Raw genomic sequence first — 17,224 nt, 5'->3', positions numbered from 1 at the left:
CCCTGCCAATGTCCCCCTACGTAGGACGCGGGCAGCGGCATTGCCGTGGTGTCACCAGGGATTTAAGTGGAAGCTGTTTCAATATTATATACAAGCCATAGTTGCAGCTTATTTATCTTATGCAACGAACAACCATTGACAAAGCCAATAATCCTGACTTGTTGTAGGTATGATGTTACTTGTTGTACCATATATTTGGATGCAATTACAGAAACAGCAAAATACAAGTTGGGCGGCACACTATGCTAAGCACAGATTTTTAGCTTTCATGTTTTTAAGCCATGCCCTTAATTACATTGGCCACACCTCTTTGAGAGACCGCCCCAGTTTTTTATCCCACTTAAAGCACTGCCCAAGACACAAACCCCCACCGGGAATAACTGCCCACTCAGATAATTGTTGTAGCTGATCAGTAAGCTCGGTCCAGAAGCATGTAAGCTTTGAGAATAACCAAAACATATGCTGCATACCAGCACCCACCAACCGGCAACGAGGAGAGGAGGAGCCTGCCCCCAGAAGGAATTACCTGATTTTTTTGGGGGTCAGGTAAGCCCTGTGTAGGATGTAGAATTGAATGAATTTTAGCCAGACATTTCTGGATTCCGTAAGTGGATGAGTGGGGGCGCATTCCCATTCAGCATGGTGAAGTTCTTTGTTAAGGTCCGGTTCCTACTTAGAGAGCAGCAACCTGAGGGCGGCTCTGAGTGTGTGATGATATCAATGCTGTAATCCATCTAATACTATTCCACCTGTTTCCCATGATATGAAGTGACTGCAAGAACTAATGTGTAGGCGGTTCATATGCCACTGTCTGACAGTTATGGCAAAGAGTATGTGTTAGTGCACTTTAGGTCAGAAAGTGCTCCTGAGGCACCCCATAGAGCCCCGTGAGATTTTTGAACGGAAGCAACACATTGTCTTCAAAGAGATCTACCAAGGTGTCAATTTCAGACACATGCCACTGATGGAGGTTAGAGAGGGCATTTTCATTAAAAGGTGCAGCACGCTCAGCAGCGGAATAGCTGAAGCATAAGGGAGAACCCGCACAATGACATGCAAAGCTCCCCGATTTCATAGGTGAGAAACCTGTAGGTATCAGGGTATCAGGGAGGGGGCTGTAAAAGGTGGCAGTGTCTTCCAGGCAGGTACCCATAGCCACCGACAAAGCCATACTGAATTTGGGAGGTGCCAAGGCCACCCTGTTAGGTGGGTGTTGGAGTTTCGCCAGTTTCACCAAAATGTCGATGTGGCAGAAAACAATGGGGCATATTATCAAGGACAGGCGATACATTATCGCCGCTTTTATCGGCAGGAAACTGCCGATAAAGCGGCGATAATGGCCTTGATAATATGCTCTATGAATTCCAATCGAAGCCCATGTTAGATGTGAACACATCTAACATGGACTTCGATTGGAATTCATAGAGCATATTATCAAGGCCATTATCGCTGCTTTTTCAGCAGTCTCCTGCCGATAAAAGCGGCGATAATGTATCGCCTGTCCTTGATAATATGCCCCAATGTTCGGGTAAGTGGAGAGGTAGGGTATCAAAATAGTAGTGTTATCAGGGAAGCATGATCATTTCGAATAAAGCAATCTTGCCCATTATCAATAAGGGCAGGGTTCTCAAAAATGCTATTTGTCTCATAAGGGCAGTTACTGTGCGTTACATTTCAATCACGTAGGACTTGATCATAATAGTACATGCATACAAAAGACAATGTTTAGAATTTCATTAATTCTCTAATATACACATACATAATTAGAATTTGCCTGCCTGGCAATGCATTTAACTGTTGGATGGAAGCCATGTAATTTACTTTAAGACGCATTCTGAGGCCATTCAACCCCACCTCCAAAGTACTTATTACATGCCCTATAAATTCAGCATTTCTTGAAGATCTCAAAAGAAATGTAATACACCAATTATCTGTTTAAATATTTTATGCATTTTCTTCATGAATGTTTTGTTTTAGTTGGTCCTACCATTTCCGTGGCTGGCAGTGATCCTATTTTTCAAGACAGTATGCCTGATAGTATTCGATTCCAATGATTTAGAAGAGAAACATTTAAGACTTAATGTTTGTCAAATAAAAAGCGTTCTTCAAAAAATGTAATGTCAGCCCTTTCTGTTGTGCGAGTTGTAAAAATTACAAATGCTGATAAGAGTAGGAGCATCTGTAAGAAACACAACGTCAACTATAAAACTGAAAATTAATAATCTCTGTATTGTTTGCAGCAATACAAGAAATATTTCCTGCATTGTTGACAGTTTAATGTTTAAATCATGAGAGGAAAAATATTACAGAGGCTGGATTCTCATTTTGTCTATGTTGGAATATGTTCTCCTCGCTTTCCTCGTATAAGCATTTTTCATCTCCATCATTTATCTTTCTGCACCAGTGATTGAAAAAATGTGATGATTCATAGTTTTCGAAACTGTGTCTTAATTGCCCATAATAATTTAGTCACATGGGTTTGTATACACATCTTTTATTTTTCTTTACTTTCTGACTGTAATCGCATGAGTGAGCACACTTGGCTCTGCCCTAATGTTGAACCTGTTATTATTCTCCCTGTCTTCGGAAAGTAATACTCTGTTATTTGTTGAATTTATTTTTTAATGCTAAACTGCTACGACATTGCTGTTGTGCTATACCCAAGACAATGAATAGAAAAAATCAGTAAAATAAATCTGACTGGAAGTAGGGGGAAGGTCCTGAACCAGTCAACAAAATTAGTAATTTATTTTAATTATTAAGTGCCATGGGATCAGTCACGATAATTATTGCACAATTGTCACCTAGTACAGGGGTATTATTATCAGTCTGGTGGTCCGGAACACCAAACTCACCGTGGTGGAGTGGCTAGCGCCGCACCAGTGGTCCGACCGACCTTTAGCAAGTAGGGCTGTCGGACCTCCATGGGACCGGTGCTGCCACCAGGGATCCCCAACCCCTGGCAGTGTTGCTGCAGTTTTGACGCCGCAATATGCTTGGCGGGGTTGTTGCGGCCAAACGGCATATTACGAGTTTTCTCTCAGCCACAGTTATCATGGCGATTAGGCCGCATGAAAACTGTGGCAGAAAGGAAACAAAGGGGGGCCTACAGGGCCCCCTGTTACCTCTGCGCCAGGGGATGTATGCAGGGCGGCACACGATGTGCCCGTCTTTCTGCATGCATCCCCAGTTTCTGCAGGGAATGGTTTTGACAGTCCATGCCCTGCAGGAACTTGATTTGGTGTTCCCATTGCAGTGACTTTTTTATAGGCACCGCTGTGGGTCTGCCAAAGAACCACCCGCCAGTCATGAAAAAAGTTGTGATCTGGCAGGTGGTGCCCACACACGTTTCAGGGTGTGGGAGTGGGAACGCCAAACTCAAAATAAGGAATAACATGGATTTTGGTGGTTAACTCAATACATTCTCCATCTTCTCCAATAAGAATCAGCAAGTTTGACCTGTTGTGACCGGCTGATCTTTTTGGGGAACAATGAAGGGGTGCCACGATTGCACCTATACTCACAGTCTGATATGTGCAATAAAAGGAGTTATTGTGTGTATGAGAATTTACTTGGTCACTCATAACTGAGGATCCAGTGGTATTTCCCACTTTTCTGAAAAGCTGTTTTCCTCCACTATGCATAGGGCTTTGAATGTTGGGTCCGTTTCTCCTTATTTTTGTTCCGACAAACATATCCAGCCCAATACTGAGAAAACTTGTCCTTACATGTTGGAAAATGTATAACTACAACAGGGTTGTATTTTGTTTATTTAATTTATTTTATTGATTTGGAGAGTGCTAGTTTGTGACATGCTACAACTTCATTGCACTAAAGCTTTCCTAGTCAGGTGGGGTTCGCATGTAGTGCCAGCTTGTGGATTGGGACTGAGCACTTTAGATATTTATATGCTGGCAAGGAGAAGCACTTTAATTGGTCCCTGTCCTCTAGGTAGAGGAGGGTTGGACTGTAGATGTATAACAGGTAGTGTAGGCCTCCTCGAAGAGAATAGTTTTCAGGTTTCTCTTGAAGATTATCTTGATTGGTAGATGTCTTAGGTCTGGACTTGAAGGGTTCTTATTGTTCATTCTTCATTGGATTTTTCACGTGAAGCTATGTTTAATGATCTATTTTGCCTAACTTGATCTTAGGTGCTGGCTCGATGTTCAGGGTGAAATTAGGTTTTGAATTAATTTTAGGCCTGTCTGGTCTTGAGATGCAATTATTGCACATAGGACTTTGAATCTGATCCATTGTGTTACCGGAGCCAGTAGGGTTTTAAAGGTAATTGGGCATGTGCTCGTGTTTCTATAGACTTAGGGAAACTCTAATCACTTAGGGCCTGGCTATGGACCAACAGGCCCGCGGCAGAGGTGCGGTGGTGGTTGGGGACTACCGCACCTGTGGTCCAACTGTGGTATTACAACTGCGGCCATCAGACCACCATAGGACTGCCACAACCGCCTGGGATTCACAGTCTCTGGCAATGGCGTAGTGGTTTAAGGCCGCAATAGGCTTGGCGGTGCCGCTGCTGCGCCGGCAAGCATATTATGAGTTTCCTAACCACCTCACTTATCATGGCGGTGAACCCACCATGAAAAATGGGTGGTGAGGAAACAAAGGGGGCCCTACATGTCCCCCTGTTGCTTCAATGCCATGGGATTCATGAAGGGGGCGCATGGTGTGGCCGCAAATCAATCAGATATGTATGCAGCAGAAGAGGGATAATCCTTCTGAAAAATATAAGGTGTTGGTTGTTGTCAAATGTTGTGATCAGCTGTTTGAAGAAAAGAACTTTCATCAAACCAGATTTCTCATTTATTGATTAGGAGTTGATGTGCCCCCCATTTCCTACGGCAATTTTAATGGGTTGAATGTTTTTTGTAATCTTTTCGATTATCATGATTATAGTTTTGCACGATTAAGATGGAGCAAGCTTTCCTTTATCCAGTTGTAAAAAAAAATCGGGCATATTACCATGTTATTCTTTGGTTTGAGACATCACCAAGACAGAGGTGGGTGTGAATGTCATTTGCATATGTTTGAAACTGATATTAGTACAGAGAAATGATCTGTGCTAATGGTTTTATGGAAATGCTAAACAGTAACAGAGATGAGGTGAAACCTTTGGGGACCCCAGAGCTAATTGAATTTATTGTCGAGCCAGAAGATCCCGTCTTGCTATGTTTGCATCAGCCTCACAGTTATATATTACACTAATGAAATGCTTTTCTGTTCATTTCGACCCAGGTCTCTAATTGATTGAGCTAGTTCCTGTCGTCTACTGTGCAATATTCTGCCTATAAGTGGAGGGAGTAGGATGTGAATTCCAGTTTGCCAGGGAGTACAAGAGATCTACCCTGTTAACAGAGATGGCAGTTCATGTGTCCCTTTTGGTTCTGGCACCTGATTGTCTGCTGTGTGGCAGATGATTGATTCGATGTACTCTTGAATTTACTGTGGGTAGGCCTAAGAAATTATTTTAATTTTAAATAAAATATCTAGTAGATTTTAATATTTTAAATTATATTAAATTGAAATATACATATTTTAAATTATATGAAAATTAATTATAAATATTTTTGTATAAATCGCACCTAAAGTAAAATGTTTGAATTGAACTATTTTACAATAAAACCTAAGGTTCTGAAACCTGATTGTCTGATGTGTGGCACGTTGTTGGAAGTGATGTAGTCTTGAATTTACTGTGGATAAGCCTGAGAAATATTTAATTCATTTTAATAAGTTTCATTATATTAAAATTTATTATAACAATTTTAAATTATATTGAAATCAATTATAAATATTTTTTTAAATCACATCTAAAGTAAAATGTTTGAACTTAGTTATTATACATTAAAACTTACAAACGTTATTATAGTATTAATTTAAATCCAGGTCATTATTTGTGTAAAAAAAGTTATGTTTATTTTTAATTTAACAATTAAAATATTGTTTCACAAAATAACAATTTTTTCATATTTAACGTTCACTTAAATGTATCTATATTTTTAAAATGTCTCAAAATTAATTAATTTTAACATTTCTTGCAATACAGTTTTATTTCAAGTCTATTAATTATTTTTTACGGGGGAGTTTTGTACTACCGGTGGTTGGCCCTATTTGGTGCTGCGCTGGTCTTTGTTGTCTGTAGTAACTTTACACTTCGTAAACCTACAAATGTAAGTCTACTTTTTGGGCCTGATTATGAGTTTGGGGAACAGCTTTCTCCATCACAAACGTGATGGATATCCCGTCCGCCGTATTACGAATTCCATTGGAGATAATGGAACTCAAAATATGGAAGATGGGATATTTGTCACATTTGTGATGGAGTAACTTATCTGTCAAAATCGTAATCAGGTCCTTTGTGGTTAATTTACATTTGGAAATGATGAATAGCCAAAAATTGTAAATGTACTACAAAGTGAAATAGTACATTTACACATGTACCTTTACTCATGCACTAATTTACCTATGTGAATAAGTCCTTATGTGTTTTATCCCAACAATTAAATCAGCAAGTGACTAGAAACATTTGTTTTCCAACTTAATACATGGTGGTTAATATTTCCTAATTACTACCTACTTGCTACATGCATAGGAAATCAAAACGAAACCTATGAATGAACACCAAAGGCTATCTATTTTTGAAAATTGCACAAACGTCTAAATGCAACAAAGGGCCACTTATGCATATCACTCAGAATTTACATAAATAACTAATTATTGAAATAAAATCATTTTGAATGTAAGTGAGGAAAAATTAAAAGGGATCAACATTTTCATGTGTAAATTTTTTCCACTGAAAGGATTTAACTGTTTCATTTGCCAGGCTCTTCTGGGTTACCAAGATATGTACTGTTTGTAGGCTGTCGGAAAAACAAAATGCTCTGATCCAGCAACTAACTATGGTTTGCAATAATTTTTCATTGTGTATCAAAAATGTTATGAATGCAAATTGTTTATTTTTTTTATTCTGTCATGGCCCATACCATCAAAAGAAACAACCTACAAACGTGCCCTTTCAACCTAGCTCATATAGCAAACAGAGAGCCCCGAAAGGCCAGCCCAACATTAGAAATTCAACAGGTAATAGCAGATGTTTGTTTTTTTGCATTCCACTACTTATTTTAAAAAAAAAATGGTCCCCCACATGTGTGGATGAGCCCTTCTAGTTGGGCAGTAAAGGCCCAAATCACGGACTATGACAATTGACAAAATGAGGCTTGGAAAAGCAAGAAAATGCAGCTTTGGGATGGCTAAATTTCTTAGGACCAATGTCGAACTGCACCCAATGAAACCTGATGTTTGAACAAAATATTGAGTTGTGAATATCAGGAGATGGAAATATTGGTGAAAAAGTTTCTGATACAGAAATATGGTGTTGCAAAAATATCGTTGTCATAAAGTTTAAAAAATACAATATTTTAATTATTTTAATGTGTTTTAGTTCATATATTAATTCGATGTGTTACTGCTGTTTGTATATTTCTTATTTTTCTAAATGTAGTTTATAATTTTAAGTGATTTAGAATTTCCATTTAAACGTCAATAGTAATTTATAGTGTCATAGTGGGTTGTTGGGTTTGTAGCTGGTTAGGGTTGGACGTTAATTAAACAATCAATAATAATTAATTATTTAATACTTTTAAATTATTTAATGCGATTGATATTATTATGGAAATTATGTAATAATGATTTCCCTCAGTCCGCGCACAGGATATATTATTTCGTTATTCTAGCGAACATACACTTAAAAAAATTGATTGACTTAAAGAAAATAAAACTAGAAAATCAATGAAAATAACTAAGGTTAAAGTAATGTTATAGTTAAGTGTGATATAAAGATCATTTTCTCTTTAAAAATCTCATCAGTGATTTCATAAATGAAGTCATAGAACATCATAGAATGAGTGATGTTGTAAGCAGTGCATTGTGGGGACACAAATTATAGTTAATGCTGCTAACAGTAACTGATGAATTTCTGTGTTGTTTTTTAGTTCAAAACGTTAATGTTGTTATTGAAAAATTCGCCTTACTATAATGTAACCTTAACCTTTCATTTTTTCAGTGAATTTCTAAGGTTTCTTTCCAAACAAAAACAGATGTTTTTCTTACACCTAAGGAGATAAGGTCTAGGAGAGTAACCCTTCATGTGGCCAGGCCAGGTAACAAGAACGTTTCTGAAAAGTACATTACTTGTAAAACTCTTTCTTACCAAAATGTTCTGTAAGCTTTAGAATGTGGTTAAAATACTGAATCACCTCACATTTCACATTTCTAAGTTGGAAAGGGCAAGCAGAAACCTTGTGCTTGTGCAGCCGGATCCTGAAGAAACACCATGGATCCACCACTACCAGTATCATCTGCACCACTTACCCTATTTAAAAATGCGTAGAATGGTATCAGTTCAAAACAAACCATTAAAATCTGAAGGGTTAAGCAAATGAGAGAGGAAATTGGACCTCCTAATTTTGCATACTCCCAAATGAATATCACTATCACAACAGGAAGACGTCTCCACTTTGAGGCTAAGTGAATTGCTTCTGTATTCTCATTATAGAATAATACCTCTTTCTTTGAGGATATACCTATGGTCCTGATGTCAATATACAGGACCATGGGATATTTATAAAGATATATGGGATGATCTCACACACCTCCCTGGGTGTCAAGCTTCATCGCAGCTCATCCCGTGCTCGCCAAAGAATGGTGGGCGAGCCCTCGGCTACATCCATTGAACTTACAGGGAAGAAGAGGTAAATGATCCAGAAAGGAGAAGTCCTATACTCAACCATTTTCTCCTACTGAGAATGCTCTACAAACTTCAAGCCATGTTAAAATCAAAACAGTTTCCTCTAAATTTCCATGGGAAATGTCTGGTATATTTGGGCCTGGGGTTGGCTAGCACCGAGGGAAACATACCAAATCCACACTGGGGTGGTTTGCAAAAATTGTGTCATGTATATGTATCCAGAATGCCTTTCATACATCATCAATGTTTAAAAAACGATTTCTTCTCAATTTCCATCATAAAAGACTGCAGGAATTTAGGACTATGGGCAATCAGAGCCCGATGATTCCTACCAATCATATGCATTTCTTCAAGTAAGAAATACATGGGAGTCCGTGATGGTGATGCTAGTGTTAATCCTAACATGTTCATATCTATTATTCATTATGCTGTCTAGTCGCCACTGTATGTGTTCTGACTGCTAAAAACATTACAGAATCGACTGTCTCCCATTCAGCATATGTAATTTTCCAATAAGGCCACAACATATAGTGCAGGACAATATACTAATGGGAAGGACAGTTACACGTACCCTGATCCCCTCTGCTGTGAATTACAGAACTTGTTGTGCCATCCACTAGGCTGACAAGTTAAACATAGTTCCCAGCCTTCAGTTGTAGCCAGGTTGCTGCAGAATTTACACATTAAGGTGGATCTTCTAAAAAAAGCTATTTTGACAGTAAGGAACCCTACATTTAAATATTAAATAAGTAACCCCTAACTACTCCTTGTAGCCCATACAATGGGGTGCTTAGAATTTAAAAAGTGGAGTATGTGGGAATTTTAGGTTGACATTTTCTTACAGTGGCTAGCCCCCAAAAGTTATTTTCACTGTACAGGGCTGTAGCAGATCCTATGAGCGAAACTAACATGCAATCAAAATACTATTTTTTCTAAAGTTTATTTGGGATAAGCTGCAGAAATATGAGTAAATGTTTTAATATCTTTTACAAATTCAATGGCAATGCTTAATTTTTGATAAATATGCAGTAAAACTAAATTACAAAACCCTAGACTTTGCCTGTGTGAAGCTCCATTATGGTAATTAGCATTAGCCTGCCCTCCCTAACAGTGTTTCCCATTAATGAGGTATGAACATTGCTCCCAGAGCAGAGACAATGGTTGTGGCCTTTTGGCAGGAAGAACTAGAGGCGAGGTAAGTGACTCATCTCAGCTCAAGAAGCATATCAGGAATTTAAGTAATGTGAAAGAGACCAAAGTGAGGGCTGCATGTACATAGTTAACTTTAAATTGAGATCCAGGGAAGAGGGGTTCTTTAATCACATGACTAACTGTAGCCAGCCTGACACCAGCCCAGTGGCATGGGCAACTGGTCCCAGGGACAGAAAGGTTCTACATGCTGAAAGCCTTAGATATATTCAGGTTCAGATAAGGGGGTGGTGATGAACAGAGTGTCTGAATTAAGCAGACCACTCTTACCCAGTCCAAAGATCAGGGCTTGATCCATCACCGTTATTTAGCTCACTGCCCCATCCCAGCTCAGAACCTGGCTATATGCAAATTAGTCTGTCCCTGGCCCAGTGCATCATGGGAACAGGGCAGACCAAACTACCAAGCCAATTCTTCACCAGAAAGGAGATAAGCTTCCGGGTACCGGTTTCTGGCATTTCAGCCGTCGTCGGCCCGGCTTGCTTGAATCCTGATGGAGCAGTGAGCAAGGGACTCATGTCTGAGTATACCCTGCAACACCTATAGTGGCCAAAAACGGTTCAGAAAAGGGGGTGGTGATGAACAGAGTGTCTGAATTAAGCAGACCACTCTTACCCAGTCCAAAGATCAGGGCTTGATCCATCACCGTTATTTAGCTCACTGCCCCATCCCAGCTCAGAACCTGGCTATATGCAAATTAGTCTGTCCCTGGCCCAGTGCATCATGGGAACAGGGCAGACCAAACTACCAAGCCAATTCTTCACCAGAAAGGAGACAAGCTTCCGGGTACCGGTTTCTGGCATTTCAGCCGTCGTCGGCCCGGCTTGCTTGAATCCTGATGGAGCAGTGAGCAAGGGACTCATGTCTGAGTATACCCTGCCACACCTATAGTGGCCAAAAACGGTTCAGAAAAGGGGGTGGTGATGAACAGAGTGTCTGAATTAAGCAGACCACTCTTACCCAGTCCAAAGATCAGGGCTTGATCCATCACTGTTATTTAGCTCACTGCCCCATCCCAGCTCAGAACCTGGCTATATGCAAATTAGTCTGTCCCTGGCCCAGTGCATCATGGGAACAGGGCAGACCAAACTACCAAGCCAATTCTTCACCAGAAAGGAGACAAGCTTCCGGGTACCGGTTTCTGGCATTTCAGCCGTCGTCGGCCCGGCTCGCTTGAATCCTGATGGAGCAGTGAGCAAGGGACTCATGTCTGAGTATACCCTGCCACACCTATAGTGGCCAAAAACGGTTCAGAAAAGGGGGTGGTGATGAACAGAGTGTCTGAATTAAGCAGACCACTCTTACCCAGTCCAAAGATCAGGGTTTGATCCATCACCGTTATTTAGCTCACTGCCCCATCCCAGCTCAGAACCTGGCTATATGCAAATTAGTCTGTCCCTGGCCCAGTGCATCATGGGAACAGGGCAGACCAAACTACCAAGCCAATTCTTCACCAGAAAGGAGACAAGCTTCTGGGTACCGGTTTCTGGCATTTCAGCCGTCGTCGGCCCGGCTTGCTTGAATCCTGATGGAGCAGTGAGCAAGGGACTCATGTCTGAGTATACCCTGCCACACCTATAGTGACCAAAAACGGTTCAGAAAAGGGGGTGGTGATGAACAGAGTGTCTGAATTAAGCAGACCACTCTTACCCAGTCCAAAGATCAGGGCTTGATCCATCACCGTTATTTAGCTCACTGCCCCTTCGCAGCTCAGAACCTGGCTATATGCAAATTAGTCTGTCCCTGGCCCAGTGCATCATGGGAACAGGGCAGACCAAACTACCAAGCCAATTCTTCACCAGAAAGGAGACAAGCTTCTGGGTACCGGTTTCTGGCATTTCAGCCGTCGTCGGCCCGGCTTGCTTGAATCCTGATGGAGCAGTGAGCAAGGGACTCATGTCTGAGTATACCCTGCCACACTTATAGTGGCCAAAAGTTCATCACCACCCCCTTTTCTGAATCGTTTTTGTCGACCATAAGCGTGGAAGGGTATACTCAGATGTGAGTCCCTTGCTCATTGCACCATCAGGATTCAAGCAAGCCGGGCCGAAGACGGCTGAAATGCCAGAAACCGGTCCCCGGAAGCTTGTTTCCTTCCCAGTATAAGAATTGGCTTGGTAGTTTGGTCTGCCCTGTTCCCATGATGCACTGGGCCAGGGACAGACTAATTTGCATACAGCCAGGTTCTGAGCTGGGATGGATCAAGTCCTGATCTTTGGACTGGGTAAGAGTGGTCTGCTTAATTCAGACACTCTGTTCATCACCACCCCCTTTTCTGAATCGTTTTTGTCCACCATAAGCGTGGAAGGGTATACTCAGATGTGAGTCCCTTGCTCATTGCACCATCAGGATTCAAGCAAGCCGGGCCGAAGACGGCTGAAATGCCAGAAACCGGTCCCCGGAAGCTTCTTTCCTTCCCAGTATAAGAATTGGCTTGGTAGTTTGGTCTGCCCTGTGCCCATGATGCACTGGGCCAGGGACAGACTAATTTGCATACAGCCAGGTTCTGAGCTGGGATGGTGCAGTGAGCTAAAAAACGGTGATGGATCAAGCCCTGATCTTTGGACTGGGTAAGAGTGGTCTGCTTAATTCAGACACTCTGTTCATCACCACCCCCCTTTTCTGAATTGTTAGATATATTCAGGGCCACTGTAATTATGCAATTGTAAGTCTGTGGCATTTTATGCATAATTATGTTTTTTTCCGCATTTGCCACATAATACATCATAAGCTGCATAATCTGCAGATTTTAACAACAAAATTAGTTTGTAGCTCAAACACTTGTTGCTGCACAGTGGAAGGTGCTTTCCAAAGGTTGACTGGTCCCCTTTCTCCTGCTTATTTCTGGATTTGGGTGTTAAACTGGTAAGAAGTAAGTACAACCTATGACCAGACCTTGTTTAAAAAATTAAAAAAGAGAAACTAATCAAGTAATAACATCACAAAATGTGGTGCATTACGCCACATAATTTGCATTGTATTGCGCCATAATTTAGTCAACCTGGCCGCATTATTTGGCCATCCCTTGCCACATAATTCCAATAGCCATGGATATACAAAAAAAAAGCTAAAAGCTCAAGTTGCTTAATGTCCACTCGCCAAATAGTACCAAATGTTGACAAAGCCATTGATTGTTTAGTTTGAGTGTAGACTTTATTACTTGCGACCACTGTAGGAAAAACATGCTAAGGGTGACATGTTAGGTGTTTAGTTAGATTTTTAGTGGACTAGTGCATACTATAAACATATGCACATATCACTTAAAGTTGTAGCAGTGGGAGAAGGCAGTAGAGATAGAGCGGAAGTACAAAGATCGACAGAAAAATGGACTTCACTACACAAGTCACTGCATCCTGCTTCCACACCCTGAAGATGCTATGGAAAATCTACAAATGACTCCCAAACTACACCAAAAAAAACAACACTCATTCTCTAGTCACGAACAAGTTCGACTAGGGGAGCGCTCTATGTAGGGATCATGAAGTAACTCACCAGGAGGCAATGAACCAAAGCAAGCTATTAAGAACTCAGTAGCCAGACTTATTCTCAACCTCCCGCACAGAACTCACATAATGCCACATCTCAGGAAGCTTTGGTGGCTCCCAATACAAAAACACACTAATTTCAAACTCCTCACACACATTAAAGCCTCTACACAGCTTAAGCCCCACCTTCCAGAACAGTCGTATCCTGTTCCACCAGACACTCAGACACTTCTGCTCAACAGGACTTCTTCTTACACACACATCCATACATATACAGAACTAGATCAGGAGGACAAGGGTTCTCTTACTTCAATTCAAAAGTGGTGAATGACCTCCCAATCCACATCAGAGCCTACGCCGATATTCATGCATTCCAAAAGAAGCTGAAGCCCTGGCTTTCAATTAACTAACCCACCCTAGGCAGGGCTAGGCACACACACCTGCTCATCTCTAGGATAACCTCACAGGTGATAGCAGGTGATAACATAACACAACATAGAATAACATAGCATAGCACAGCATAACATAATATAATATAATATAATATAATATAATATAATATAATATAATATAATATAATAATATAATATAATATTATATAATATAATATAATATAATATAATATAATATAATATAATATAATATAATATAATATAATATAATATAATATAATATAACATATATCATGTAGAGAGAGACATAATGTATTAATAGAAAGATCAGGTAGCCAGATGGAAAGATAAGGAGAGGCAGAAAGTGGGAGATGGAGGTAGAGAAAGAGAGGTAGAGTATTAACAAAGGTTATACAGTGTTGTAGAGACAACTAGAGATTTATAAAAAAAAAGATGAGCTAAAAAAGAGAGAGCTAAAGGCAGTGAGAGGTGGATGTATACAGAGAGCCTTGAGAAAGAACAAAGAGATGAAAGGAAGGAGGACGCAAAATGATACGAAGTATAGGAAAATGGGTCAAGTAAAAAGTAATGGAGAAGAAAGAATGGTAGAGACATGGGAAAATGCCAGAAAGAGAAATGTGTTGGAGTGCGAAAAAAAGCTGAGAAGAATTTGTTAAATAGATAAAGTGGGCTTGGTTTGTATAGAGGTAGAGAGCTGTGAGATAGAAAAACAGGAAGATATGTCAAGGAAACTAGAACTATAAAGAGATAGGTTGAGAAAGCAAATTGAGTTGTTAGGGGTATGTTGAAATCGAGATGGTGGCCCAGAGAGAGATATGTTTCTATGAGAGAGATGAAATGAGAGAGTGATACCAGTTGATGGTAGTGAAAAATGGATAGAGGTAGAGAAATAGAGGTGAGCAGAAAGGATTAGCATATGTAGTGAGGTGAAGCAAAGAGAACACAGTGGGAATAAGAAAAGCAGGAAGTTGATAAGAAAGGTATTGAACTAGTTATGTGGAAAACTGATTGTTTAGTTCGAGAGAGTGAAAGACAGAAAGATATGGGGTCGATAGAGATGAGGTAGTGAGGGAGATGTTAGATAGAGAGAAAAATGAGCTAGAAAGGTGAGAGTAGTGGTAAGGCAGATAAATGGCTGAGGGAGAGATAAGGCAGCAGGGACTTGGAGAGAAATATAGAGGCATTTTAACAAGACAGGTGATAAAATTATAAGAAATAATGGGCTTGATAATATGCTCTATGGCATTCCAATTGAAGCCCATGATAGATGTCCTTCACATCTAACATGGGCTTCAATTGGAATTCCAAAGCGTCGATAATTTTATCGCCTGTCTTGATAATATGCCCCTAAGAGAGGTTAGGTAAAGCTAGAGATGAGAATGTGTGAGAAGTAAAGCAGATATATGACAGAAACAGCGAGGTCAGACTCAAAAAGTACAGAGATCAAAGAGAGGGATGCTGTAGAGAGACATTTGAGGTAGAAAAGGGGTATCGAAAATGATAGATATGGATGTATGGACAGAGATGCAAGAGAGGACAAGGTCATGAAAAAGAGGTATTGTGAGAAGAAGTAAATTGAGGTATATTGCATATAGTGAGAGTGAAAGGTGAGAAAGACTTAGGTGAGGTAGAGAGAGAGGATGAAGATGCATAACGAAGTGGAGTTAAAAAGAGAGATCAAGGGAGAGGTTAAGGTAAGAGCGGTGGGGATATATAAGGAGATAGAAATGGCACAAAGTTTAACCTGCTTGCCTGACCGTGAGAGGGTTAAGGTTGTGCAAGCAAGACATACACAATAAGGGGCATATTTATTATTTTGTACTGTAATGCAGAACAGAAAACAGAGTTGCTGTGCTGTTCTGTGCTGTGCCAGGACGGGAAATAGCACAGAGCTATATTTATTAAAAATGGGCTGCTGCTGCTCAGTCCCCTGTGTCAGTGCACAAACAGGATGCCCAGCACCATGCACATCCTTTGTACCATGTTGCAGAGGTATGTATGTGGTGTATAGCATAGGATTTGTAGTGGAATCATAGCTTCTGGCATAAACTACTATGCCTACAAAAAGTATGAAACTATTCCACACACTGGAAGTGGGCAGTACAGTGCACCACACCCGCAATGTGTGGAATGTTTGGATAAATTACAACATTTCTCCATGTTAGTGGCTGTTTCAAGCCAGGCTATCTCACTACTTTGGGCCTATCATCAAAAACTCTGGGGGCTCATGCCAATCCCAAAGTAAATCTAAGCATTGCCCCCTAAACACAAGTGGTGCAAAATGGAGCAAAAAGCACTATTACCGCTCAGAAAACGAGACCTTCCCAGAGTGAAATACCTTTTGCCCTGTATATTCTTTTGCAAGAGTTTGCGTTGCTCTGCATTACTTTGAAATAAATCTGGCCCTAAATTTCTATTAATCCTGCTAAGTGGTCAATTTAGAAATAAAGCTGTTCTTTAAGAGCAACTATGTTATAGCTAGGATTGTCGATGCCCTACTCACTTTACCAAGGGGTCCCTTGCAATTGCCCCCTTTGTTCATGCCTTAAAACATCTCTGCCAGAAAGTCTGAAAACTTGGGACTTTAAATATATTTGCCTCTTCCAAGAACTGTGAAGCTTCAGTGAGACCTTGTAGCAAAAGTATCCAATATTGATAAAATGTCATTGGATACAATTTCAGGCTTGCCAAGCTGCATGATTTTGAGCTCCAAAAAAGAGAAAGTCCAAAGGTATAAATCTTGAATAGGCGAAGGTGCAAAAAGTATTCGATAGAAGAGAGGAATTCGTCCGGCACAAAATGTAAGTTTCCAGCACAGAGCACTTCCTGCCAACACCAGGGGCCATATGTAGGTGGGCTAATACCGGTCGTTAACGGCTGAAAATCGGTAAATTTCCCGTTACTGACTGGTATTTAGCCCTTTGCGATGTAATAGGCTGGATTTAAGGATTAAGTAATTTACTGATTTGTTATTTTAAGGAATCTGTAAAATACTGATTCCTTAATTTAAGGAATCGGTAAATTACCAAATTCTTAAATCCTATGTTGGGAGCACTCAAGTGAGTCCATGTTTGTTTTAAGGATTCGTTATTTACCACCAACTGCAAGTTGGTGGTAAATACCAAATACCTTTAAAAAAGCAACTTTGTGCTATTTTAAAAATGCCTTGTGGCAGACATACATGCCCTTAGGGCATGTATGTGCGCAACATGTGCACACATGCACGATTCAGGGGTGCAACAGGGTGTCAATGTGACACCGTGCCACCCGTGAATATGCTCCCCCTATTACCGATTCGGTATTTGCCAAATCGTTAATAGTGAATGGCTTCCCATTGATTCCTAAGGGCCTCCAGGCCC

Source organism: Lissotriton helveticus, chromosome 8 (assembly GCF_964261635.1).
Source record: "Lissotriton helveticus chromosome 8, aLisHel1.1, whole genome shotgun sequence".
NCBI lineage: Eukaryota > Metazoa > Chordata > Amphibia > Caudata > Salamandridae > Lissotriton > Lissotriton helveticus.
The sequence above is the reverse complement of the archived record's forward strand: the minus strand, read 5'-3'. Positions refer to the sequence as shown.